Here is a 10,904-nt window from a genome sequence, read left to right as displayed (position 1 = left end):
TAAAAAACCATTGCACTATAGTTCTTTCAAATGCAACTTGCAGCAAACATACGAACATTGCTTTTAGGAAGGATCATAAACTATCATATTTCACAAAAAAGGCATATAAGCATTAGTTATGTCTCAAATGTATCCCAAAACATAAACACAAAATACATTGCATAGATATCAATCTTGTAAGCAAAGTCAAAATAGACACCACCATGTCTTTACTAGAAAAAGCTAGAAGGCAGAGTTCCTAAACACATGAAGACGTCTTTAATTTCTCTTTCATAATTAGGCTTGCCATGACTTGGCATGATTCTTCCATGACCTCCTCTGCTGTTGGAATGGTAACTGCATGAATGGCAAAAGGAACATCTTAAGAACTTTGATGTGGATTGGTTCTCTCATGGGTCCTCCAACAAGCTGCCTCAACCTCCCTTTGCTCTTGTGAGTTGCAAACCACTGCAATTGTCTTGAGATTATTTTCTAATGCCACATTGGATGCAAGGCCACATCCAAACACATCAAATACAACCTCAAGGTCATCATGAAAAGCTTTGATTGTAGACTTCATGACCCTTTTTTTCCTTATCAAGACACTTTTAATAAAGTTTTTGTGCTCATCACCATCTTCTTTGAGGCCCTCCTCTTTCTCCAAGCTATCACTATCCAAGATCCAAGGCTTGTTTATGTTATTTACATATTGATCTAAGTTGACAAAATTCTTCTCCATGGTTACCAAAGTCAAAGTCACAAAGGATTCTGTAGCTCTAAAACCAAGGCTTTCTACTTTTGGTAAAAAATCAATGTTTTGGCACAAACAAGCACTCTAGAGGATATATCTTGAGTTCCTTAAGTTCTCTAGATAAAATCTTGTGGCTAAATCTCTAATCACACATAATACCTTAGTCATTTATGTCATGGTAGCCACCAAGGTGAGAGGAGGTTGTGACCAAAACTCTAGGCACACTTAACACCTCATTGAGCTAACTTATGATAGCTACCAAGGTGAGAGGAGCTCTATGATTTGACCATGTGGCTAAACTTCTAGGCAAACCCAAGCCTCCTATAACTTAGCTCTTGATAACCGCCAAGGTCCAAATTTAAAGAATAACCCTAATTTTAGATGGGCTACCTCCAAACACCCAAAATGCCAAAATATTTGACCACGTGGTCAAATATTTAAGCACAAGCAAGGTCTACAAAGGTTACATCTTAAGTTTCACAAACTCTAGGCTCACTTAATACCTCACTAATCTAACTTATGATATCTACCAAGGTGAGAAGAGCTCTATGATTTGACCTTGTGGCAAAATGTATAGAATAAACATTAAGCTCAATGAGCTACCTCTTTACAACTACAATGTAATAATATTTGAGCATGTTGCCAAATATTTAGACACAAACAAACTCAAAAAGGTCTTTGGTGTCCTTAGGGATTTTTCCACAAGGTCAATTCATAGTGGTCCTCTCACCTCAATGGCTAACAAGAGGTAATTGATAAATACATTTGGTGTGCCTATAGTTTTGGCCATAGGGTCAAATATTGTGACCTCTTGGTTACTACTACGTAGCTCATAAAGTCCTTAGGTGTCACTCATAGAGGTCCCAATTTTTGAAAAATGTTTTGCCACAAGGTCATATCTTGTGATTTGGTAGTTATGAAGAGGTAACTTATATTCCTTGGGTGTACCTAGAGATTTGATTGCAAAGTCAAGTTCTAGAGGTTCTCTTACCTTGGTGGCTATCAGGATGTATCTCATTGACATCTTAAAGGTTCCTAGAGTTTTGGTCACAAGGTCTAATCTTGTGACCTTTTGACACTCAATATGTAACATTTAGATCCCTTGGTTGTTCTAATGTGTACTGATTTATTGTTGTGAAACATTGTGTTTGACATAGCTACAGGATGAACTAAGTTCAACATGTTTCGCCATGATATATCATGAACTTCATTACAATTCACTATGCTTATGTGTAATGATTTACTGTTGTGAAACATTGTGTTTGACATAGCTATGGGATGAACTAAGTTTAACACGTTTCACCATATTATATCCTGAACCTCATTACAATTCATTGTGCTAATGTTAGTTATAGCCAGATTAAACCTTGAGATTGTATTTTGGATCACTCAATATCTTCTAAGCTTTTACATAGACATCAATAGATGGTTTTTTTTTTGTATTGTGCAAAATCCAAGCATTGTATCAAGCAAGATATACTTGACTTTTCAATAGGTTTGTCAATATTAAAGTGCGTTGGAACACTTGAGGTGTCCTCAAGGAGACATACTGGACAACTATGCATCGTACCTGATCTCAATGGTTTTCTCTTGCAACGTTGCTTTGCAAAATCAACAAAGTTTCAAAGTTTTTGTATGGGAAAGCAATGGGTTTTACTTTGGTCTGGATGCACACAATTTCTTGAAGCTTTATTTGTTTGAAGGTTTTCACAAAAAGGAAATATTCCTTTTTCATGGTATGGGGTCAAGAAAAATGTCATAGATATCCATTGAAGACCATATACAGGCTAGACAAGATGAGAGTAGAAGCAATGTTCAAGCCTTTAAAGCATGTTTGGAATGAATTTGGAAATATGTGTGCTCATCAAAAGACCATTCTCATAGATGATAGCCCATACAAAGGATGTTTGAAACCTATGGAGAATTGCATCTACCCTGAACCATTCAATGTCAACCATGGAGACTCAATCTTGATCGATGAACTCTTAGCCTACTTGACTCAATTGAGTGGATCCCAAAATCCACTCGAAGTTGTCAAGTGCATTCGATATGGAGAGAAGAGTCGTAGTTGCAGCATACAATTGCACCCAAAACTATACATCTTATTTATTCACAAGAGTAGGCTACAAGTGTGATGAAGAGTAGGGCATCACTCCACTCCACTAGATGGAATAACTAGCTTCAATCTTCTCCATGCACCTATGTGTAGTGATGGAATAGAGCAATCACAATGCACACACTCTACACAACTAGGCTTGAAGAGTGGTGTGTTATGTGTTGAGAATGGTGTGGTGTAGTGTGATCATGTGATGATTTACAAGGGAGAGAAGGGCTTTGTTTATAGGTTTTAGAAGCCCCGATTAGGATTAGACCTAATGAGGTTTATTTGAAGAAATCAAAGATTATGCATATTTTATTTTTTTAAATGAGGGTGGGTCTCTCTTATCCTTTGAGTAACATGGATGTGGGTTCAAGGGAAGAGAATTATGGAGGATGAAAGGAGAGAGGATTGAGTGAATAATTTGCGAATGCCTATTCTAGTAGAGGGTTCATTTTACAATAAGATTAGTGGTTAGTAGTTACAAAATATTTACAAAATCATTCACCAAATGGTGAGATATATGATGAGAAAAGTAAGAGAGGGGATAATCTTGTAAAGAAAGGTTGAAGCTTTGGAGAAGTTGACATTCACTTCTTTACGGCACCGGTAGAAGAAGCGATCAGCATGACGAAATAGCACGTGTCGATGAAGCTATGTTATCTTCAAACCTTGGAAAATTCATGAAAAAAGCCTTCATTTGAAGAGGTTAACCTTGGATTTTTGATGATTTTTTGAAGTTCTTTACAAAGCTGAAGAGGGTATGGTAATATGGACATATATGTAGAGAGAAAGGGGAGCACCTACACGTGTAGAAATGGAGGACGAATGCTATGGGGTTTGAGAGAAGTGGCAATGGCAAAAGAGGGTGAATTAGGACATGGGAGTTGCAGGTTTTGGTGTGGGAAGGAGAGGGATGAGTGTGTATGTGGTGGGAGTGTGAAAAGGGTGAGAGAAATAGGAAGATTGTTTTGGTGTATGAGGTGGCAGTTTCATGTAAAATCGCCCTTTACTTGAAAATTTTTGAAAAAATTATGAAAAATACTTCAGCTCATGAGCTACATTCTATCTTTTGGAAGTATCCTCAAATTTGGATAATAAGAAGGTGATCAAATTCGCCCAAAAAGCTGTGTATTGTGGGACTACAAAGGTGCTTATGTGGGACCCTTTTTGGTTGAATTCTCCTTATACATCCAAAGGTGAGCCCCCCATGAGCCATGCCATGACCTAAGGAATCCAAGTGGCCCTTGCCACATGCATGGATGATGAATTTTTAAGAATAAAAAAAAATTACACATGATAGACCTAGTGCTTGGATTTTTTCTAGCCCTTGTCTTTATGAGCACATGGTGTATGGAAAAAAATATGTGCAGGACACATGAAGGAATATCATGATAGGCGTATTTTATTTTGTTTTTGTGTGAAAGTGTGAAATATGCAAGTGAGAAAATATTTAACGAAAGTGAGTGACAATGTAGAAACAAATTTCGACTTCCACGAGGGTGCGGGATGAAATGCATGGGTTTATTTTGTAACAATAAATATTATGGAATATGTACACACTAACAAAGAAATATTTCATGCCATGAAAGGATGCAAAGATATTTGAAGAAATGCACACTTAGGTCTAATAACGCACACCTAGGAATATGTATTTATATAAATACAAAGTTTTTGAAAAAAACTCTTTATACATAGGTCCTTTATTTGATAAAAAATATTTACATGTAAAGAGGACCGTAATATTATAAATTTACTTTTTTGGTCTCCTAGCCCAATGACTCGCTCAATGATTTGATATAAAAAAATGTGATAAAAAACCTAAACGCACGCACACTATTTACAATGAAAAAGCGAGCCTAGTCATTGTGCCAAGGTATTTTTGTGGGGTGAAGTGGCTTCTTAAAATATTTTATGAGAGCCGAAAAATGGCTATCATTTAGCCTCCCCTAGATAATGGTACATTCATGTACCATCAAAAGGCATATCTTCCAATGAAAGTGTTTTTTGATCCTTCGTGATATTTGGTGCCTTAGTCAAATCTTCATCTTGTAGTACCAAGCTCAAAGACTTACATGGTAATGTAGTTGTTCCATACTCTTGTAAATACTCGGTAGAACTTGACTCAAGTAGGACGTTAGTCGATACCCATTCACCTTCTTGGGGTGCTCTTTGCCATCCAGATCCATGAGTTGATAGTAGCATGAACAGTAGGCCTTCTTTACAATGTAGGGACCCTGCCATCTAGTATTGAACTTCACATCAAATCGATTGTCAAGGCGATTATCATACCTTAGCACAAAATCTCCTTCCTTGATCCCTTTGTCTTTCACCTTTTTGTCGAGCTTGTCCTTTATTTGCGTAGCCTTTCTTTTATGCACTCATAAGCCGACTCCCACTTCCATTCTAGTTCTGCTAGGGTGAGAAGATGATCTTCCCATGCTGCTTCTTCTCCTTGTGCCACCTTTTCATGAAGTCGCATTGTTGGAATGTTGAGCTCGATGGGTTGCAAAGCTTCTTGAACATAGACTAAGTGGAAGGGTGCGAACTCTGTCGGTTCGTTGTAGGTAGTCTGATAGACCCACAATGTCTTGTTCTTTACCATCTTTCAGATGATTCGTGCAATGATGCCATTGGCCTTCTCTACGAAACCATTTTATTGAGGATAGTAGGGTGTGCTATGCCGATGTAAAATGTGAAGCTCATTACAAACTTCTGTGAGAAATCCCTTCCTAAATCCTGGACCATTATCAAAAACGATCTCAAAAGTTGTGCCAAGCCTGCAACAAATGTGAGTGTACACAACCTTGCTTACTGTCCTCTCATTCACTCTTGCCACACTTTGAGCTTCTACCCACCTAGTCATGTAGTCTATGGCCACCAAGATATACAATTTTCCATTTTTAGTCCTGGGCAATGGACCCATAGCATCAATGCCCCATTTTTCAAACGGACCATTTGCAAGGACTAACTAACGTGGACCATGTAACAGATGCTTGTTTCCATTAATCTGACAATAATGGAAGCTTTTACCAATGTTGAACATCAATGTGCAAGCTTGGCCAAGCAAAGCCGGCAAGAAAAATATTTTTTGCAGTGAGTTCCTGTGCAAAATGACCACTACACGCTTCCTCATGCAAACCTTCAAGAATGGCTTGAATCTCCCTATTACAAACTTGATCTTTTCCCTTTGGTAGAGGGCACCTTCCAAAAACATATACGAACTCGCCTTCTTAATGAGCCTTCGTTTTTGAGCCTTTCTGAACCCTCTGGAACCTCGCCCTCTAAAATGTAGCTCACAATGGGAGCCAATGACTCCATCCCCTAGTACCTTGGTTGCTTTATCACTGTTGCTGCCATGATGACCTGCACTTCACCCTCAACACATGCAACTGCTTTTTGGGCAAGCAAATCAACATCTTCATTTTGTTTCCTAGGAATATGATACAATTGTACTTCTTCAAATTGATTGAAGAGTTTACGGATGGCATGAACCCTTTGCCTTAGCCTTTCATTCTTACAAGCCCAAATACCTAGAATTTGCTTCATAATGAGAAGTGCATCCCCTTTTACCATGAGACGTTGTATACCGTGGCCAATGAACATCTTCAAACCATGAAGTAGTGTGTCATATTTTCCTTCATTGTTGCTAGTTGAATGTGGTAGATTGACCTTCTCTTTCATGACCACCTTTCCACTTGGGTTGAGCAATACTATCCCTCCCCCTGCTTTTCATATGGCTCCGCAAAAAGCTCCATCAAAGAACAAGGTAAAAGCATTAGGAATACTTTTAGGTGGTGGCAATGGTAGGGTTTTTACTTCAGGCACCTTTATTTCCTTCTCATGAACCTTATGAGTGAGAATCCCTGCCAATTGTGCACGCATACTATCTTCTACCTTGAAAGAGTATTGAAACTCTTGCAACTCCATAATCCACTTTGAGATCCTAGTACTAAGATTCATTTGAGATGACACCCAAGGGAATAAATTTTCTGTAGTGAGAATTACAAAAGATTTTGGTAGCAAGTAGGATCTAAAATTTCTTACAGCAAACATGAGAGAAAGCATCATGAGTTCTTCCTCCATGTAGCCTCTCTCTAAAGCATGCATGACCCTACTAGCAAAGTAGATGGGTCGCATCCGAGACTGTGGGGATCTTGTTGTAATAAAACTGCACCAATTGTTTCCTTCCCAACACTAGAGCCAACAAAGAATGTGTACTCCCAACAAGGAGGCACGAGTGTTGGTAGCTCCGATAGAATGACTTTAATATTACAAAAATACTCTTCAAGATCATCTGACCATGCAAATTATACTTGTTGTGTTAACTTTTGCAAAGGGTGAAGTAAATCCAAGGCTAAGTGAATGAAATGTGACATATACTTTACCTTTTTAATGAATGAGATGACCTCCTTAAGACTCTTTGGTGATGGTAACTCAATGAGAGCTTTTGCCTTTGCTAGATCCACCTCAATACCTTTATAGGAAACCTTGTGACCAAGCAAGATCACTTCGTCCTCACCTATGTGGCACTTGTCGGGGTTGAGTTGACCTCCCATGTGGTAAAGTTTTTTTAAGCTTCTTCTACCTTTTGTGGATGCAATGATTTTGAGCTATAAATGCAGAAATCATCAATGAACACCCTGATTCACTTTCCAAAGAATGCTTGAAACACCATGTTCATGAAACGTTGGAAAGTTGCAAGAGCATTTGTCAGGACAAATGGCATAACTCTAAAAGCATAACAACCCCAGGGAGTGATAAAGATTGTTTTCAATTGGTCCTCCAAAGCAATCCCTATTTGAAAGTAGCCTGAATAGCCCTCACACAGAGTGTACTTCTCATGACCAGTTACCTCATTCAGTATCTCATCCTAAAATGGGAGGGGAAAGTGATCTCTTTTTGTTGCCTCATTGAGCGGATGGTAATCCACTCACACCCTCCACTTGCCGTTTTTCTTAGGAGTGACAAAAAACGGAGAGACCCACTCTGAATTCTCCACTGGATAAATGAAACCTGATGCTAGAAGCTTTCTTACCTCCTCGAGTAGAGCCTGCTCCTTGATGACTCCTACCATTCGTAGCTTTTGAGCCTTAGGTGTGCCTCTGGCTTCAACTCAATCTTGTGCTGCACAACATCTACTCCACGCACATCGGTGGAGTCTTTAGCAAAAAGCCTAGGAAATTTCCTTAGCACACATTTTTGAACTCCTCTCCTTCGTCCTTTGTAAGTGTTGTAGACACATACCTTCCAACATTCCTTCATCTTGCACATTTTGGTTCTCTTGAGTACCTACCTCCTCCAAACGACAAGAGGTCTCCTGGTTGTTTGGCTTAAACCTTAACCCCATGACCTCAATGGAAGACTCCTCTTCAGTAATGCTGCCACTACTTTCTTCTTGTGAAGTGTTATCGGTCCAATCTTCTTCCATCTCACTTTGAGATGATTCTTCATGGAGCTCCTCTTGGCGTTGCTCCTTCATGTCAAAGACAACCTTCTTATGATTGTCATTCCTGCAAATTATCTTTCCACTCTCCCAATCTTGCAAAGCTCGCATTTTCATTAGCCATGGTCTTCTAGGATAAATAGGTAACCATTTCCTTTGCTAGACATGACATAGAAATTCATTGCCTTCTTAATGCCAAAGGCCTCTACAAAAACATTTTTACAAATGCCTACACACCTAGCTTTGCTATTGTTTGCTATCTTCACTTTGATTTTAGGTGTCTCATGGATGTGCATGCCTAGTCTTTGCATGAGTCCCTCTGTCATGATGCAAATTTGTGCACCCCATCCACTAGACCTTTCCTAACCAATCTTCCTTTGATGTAACAATCTAGCATAGGTGTAATATCCTCATTCATTTCAGCATGTGCAATTTTTACAACATGCACACTCTCTATTACCTTTCTCCTAGTGCTAACTACCTTTGTTAAATCCCTTCTAACTTGTGGACATAATGCAAGGAATTGAGGGCATGAAATATCAGGACCCTTACCTTGCATGTCTTCCAACAGGTTGTATGGAGCCATACCGTGTCCAAGAGGGAAGTCTTGGAGGTTGATGCGGCAACGGGTCCTCTTGGCTTCCTTGTTTTCCTTTGAATTTTTTCCTCGTCCATGGTCACTTTGTGATGTTACTCCTTCATTTTCCTTACCTTTTCCCCACCCACGTTTGATGCCATTTACTTAAATGTCACCCTCTTTGGATTGTGTGACTTCTACAACATTGACATTTGGGTCAGGCAAAGGTGGAACTCCTTCCCCTTGTGGAGGTGGTCTTGGTCCATTTAGCTTTTGTAGAAGCCTCGATTGTTGACCAGTTCCTTCACCTGTATTCATCACTGGGAAATTCAAGTTAGGTCTCCCTGGCTCCCCACGGGACCAAGGACAATTATACATCCCATGTCCAGACTCTCTGCAATTCCAACATTGCAAGACTCTCCTAGGTTGTGGATCTCGTTCTTCAGACTTCTTTGCTTGTCCCTTTGGACCTACAGCTTGTGCAAGGTGAATTGACAGTCTGCTTAAAGATTTATTTAACTTCTCAATCACTTCTGCCCCGTTACCTCAGGAAGCTCCCTAGATGTTGATGCTTGTGACTTAACTTTGGGTCTAAGACCTTCTATTGGAACCTCTCCTCTTAAGCACTTGAGTTTCCTATATTTCTCAGTAGCCCTAATTTCACCTGCATCAAAGGTAGCAGGTACACCTGCCTCCAATTTTACCTTAAGGTCAGGACAGAGTCCGACTATGAACCTCTCCTTCTTTAGAAATTTTGCACCATCACCAGGGTTAGCAACATTTTGTATCCATAGAGCCCAAAGGCATAGAAACTCTTGCTTGTAAAAGTAGTAGTCATCTAAGTCTTTTTGCTTATGAGAAACAATGTCTTGCCATAATTTTTGAGTGTTTTGGGGATCAAAGAAGTATTTCTTGAAACGATTCAAAACTTCTGTGTAATTCCCCTTAACTTCCTCAGGCAAAGAGTCAAATCAAGTACTAGCATCTTTCCTAAGGACTACCTCAATCATTTCTACACGTTCTTGATCAATTAATATTCTCTTGATACGGCAACACATCTTGAAATTCGCTAAAAATAATTATGCATTCTCTCCAGGCTCTCCAAAGAAAAGAGGATATCCGGACATTTGGCGTTGGGCCTCCATTGAATTAAATTCAAAGTGACAACACGTTTTTGTTTTTCTTTCTTAAAAAGATTTACACAATAATGTTTTCTAAATTGCAATCTGTTCTACAACAAAATAAAATATTCACATCAAATGACCTATGATAATCAATAAGAGGCAGGATGACAGGGTTTGATGATGCAAGATTTTCTCCTACTGTTTGGGCACCAAACATGAACAACATACGTTGTTGAAAATGGATCTTTCTACTAATTGCAACGTTAATTCTAATGTGTGGAGTGAAATGGAAGGAAAAAACCTCTATTCATGGGCCATTATCCATTGTCTATGCATGACCTAATGCGTAAAACGAAACAAAAATATACACGTCCAAACTAAGGTCGTATGTAATGATTGGCAAAATAAAAGGATTCACTGAAGCGTTTATCTCGGCCAACCTAAGATGACCTAGAATCCTGCGAATTACTCGTTGAAATTGCAACTTAGTACTAACATTTATGTGTACCTTTTGCCTTGCAATGGAAATAAAAGGATCATACAAATTCTCATGATTCATGCAAACTATTTTACTATGCTAAAGGTTGATCCTACACAAAAATACACAAGCCCTCCTCAGGTGGGGCACCAAAATTGAGGCGGTCCAGGGCGAGCAACAAGAAGAGCAACCTCTAAACACCCTTCGAGGCTCCCGTGCTGCTCAATAGGGACTGGGGCAAGCACAAACAGAGACAACAACAACCCACGGCCAGAAACCAAACAAGAAAAGGGGCACCACCTAGTTGTAGATGCGAACTAGGACGCACGTGATATCTCCTTGTACTCAAACACACAAAGAGAGGGGAATGCAACATAGCCACACACACCAAACACGAATATTCACCACGCCAGAGAGAGGTAAAGAGCACAAATCAACTCAGTCTTAGCCT

General features: G+C 39.3%; 1 pseudogene; it reads right to left on the bottom strand.

Moving 5' to 3' along the window:
• Positions 1-238: 238 nt before the first annotated feature.
• Positions 239-898, bottom strand: LOC147416753 (uncharacterized; annotated as a pseudogene).
• Between the last annotated feature and the right edge of the window lie 10,006 nt (positions 899-10,904).

Source organism: Adiantum capillus-veneris, unplaced genomic scaffold (assembly GCF_014529385.1).
Source record: "Adiantum capillus-veneris isolate H3 unplaced genomic scaffold, ASM1452938v2 Hic_scaffold_508, whole genome shotgun sequence".
Classification (NCBI taxonomy): domain Eukaryota; kingdom Viridiplantae; phylum Streptophyta; class Polypodiopsida; order Polypodiales; family Pteridaceae; genus Adiantum; species Adiantum capillus-veneris.
This window is presented reverse-complemented; position numbering and strand designations above follow the sequence as displayed.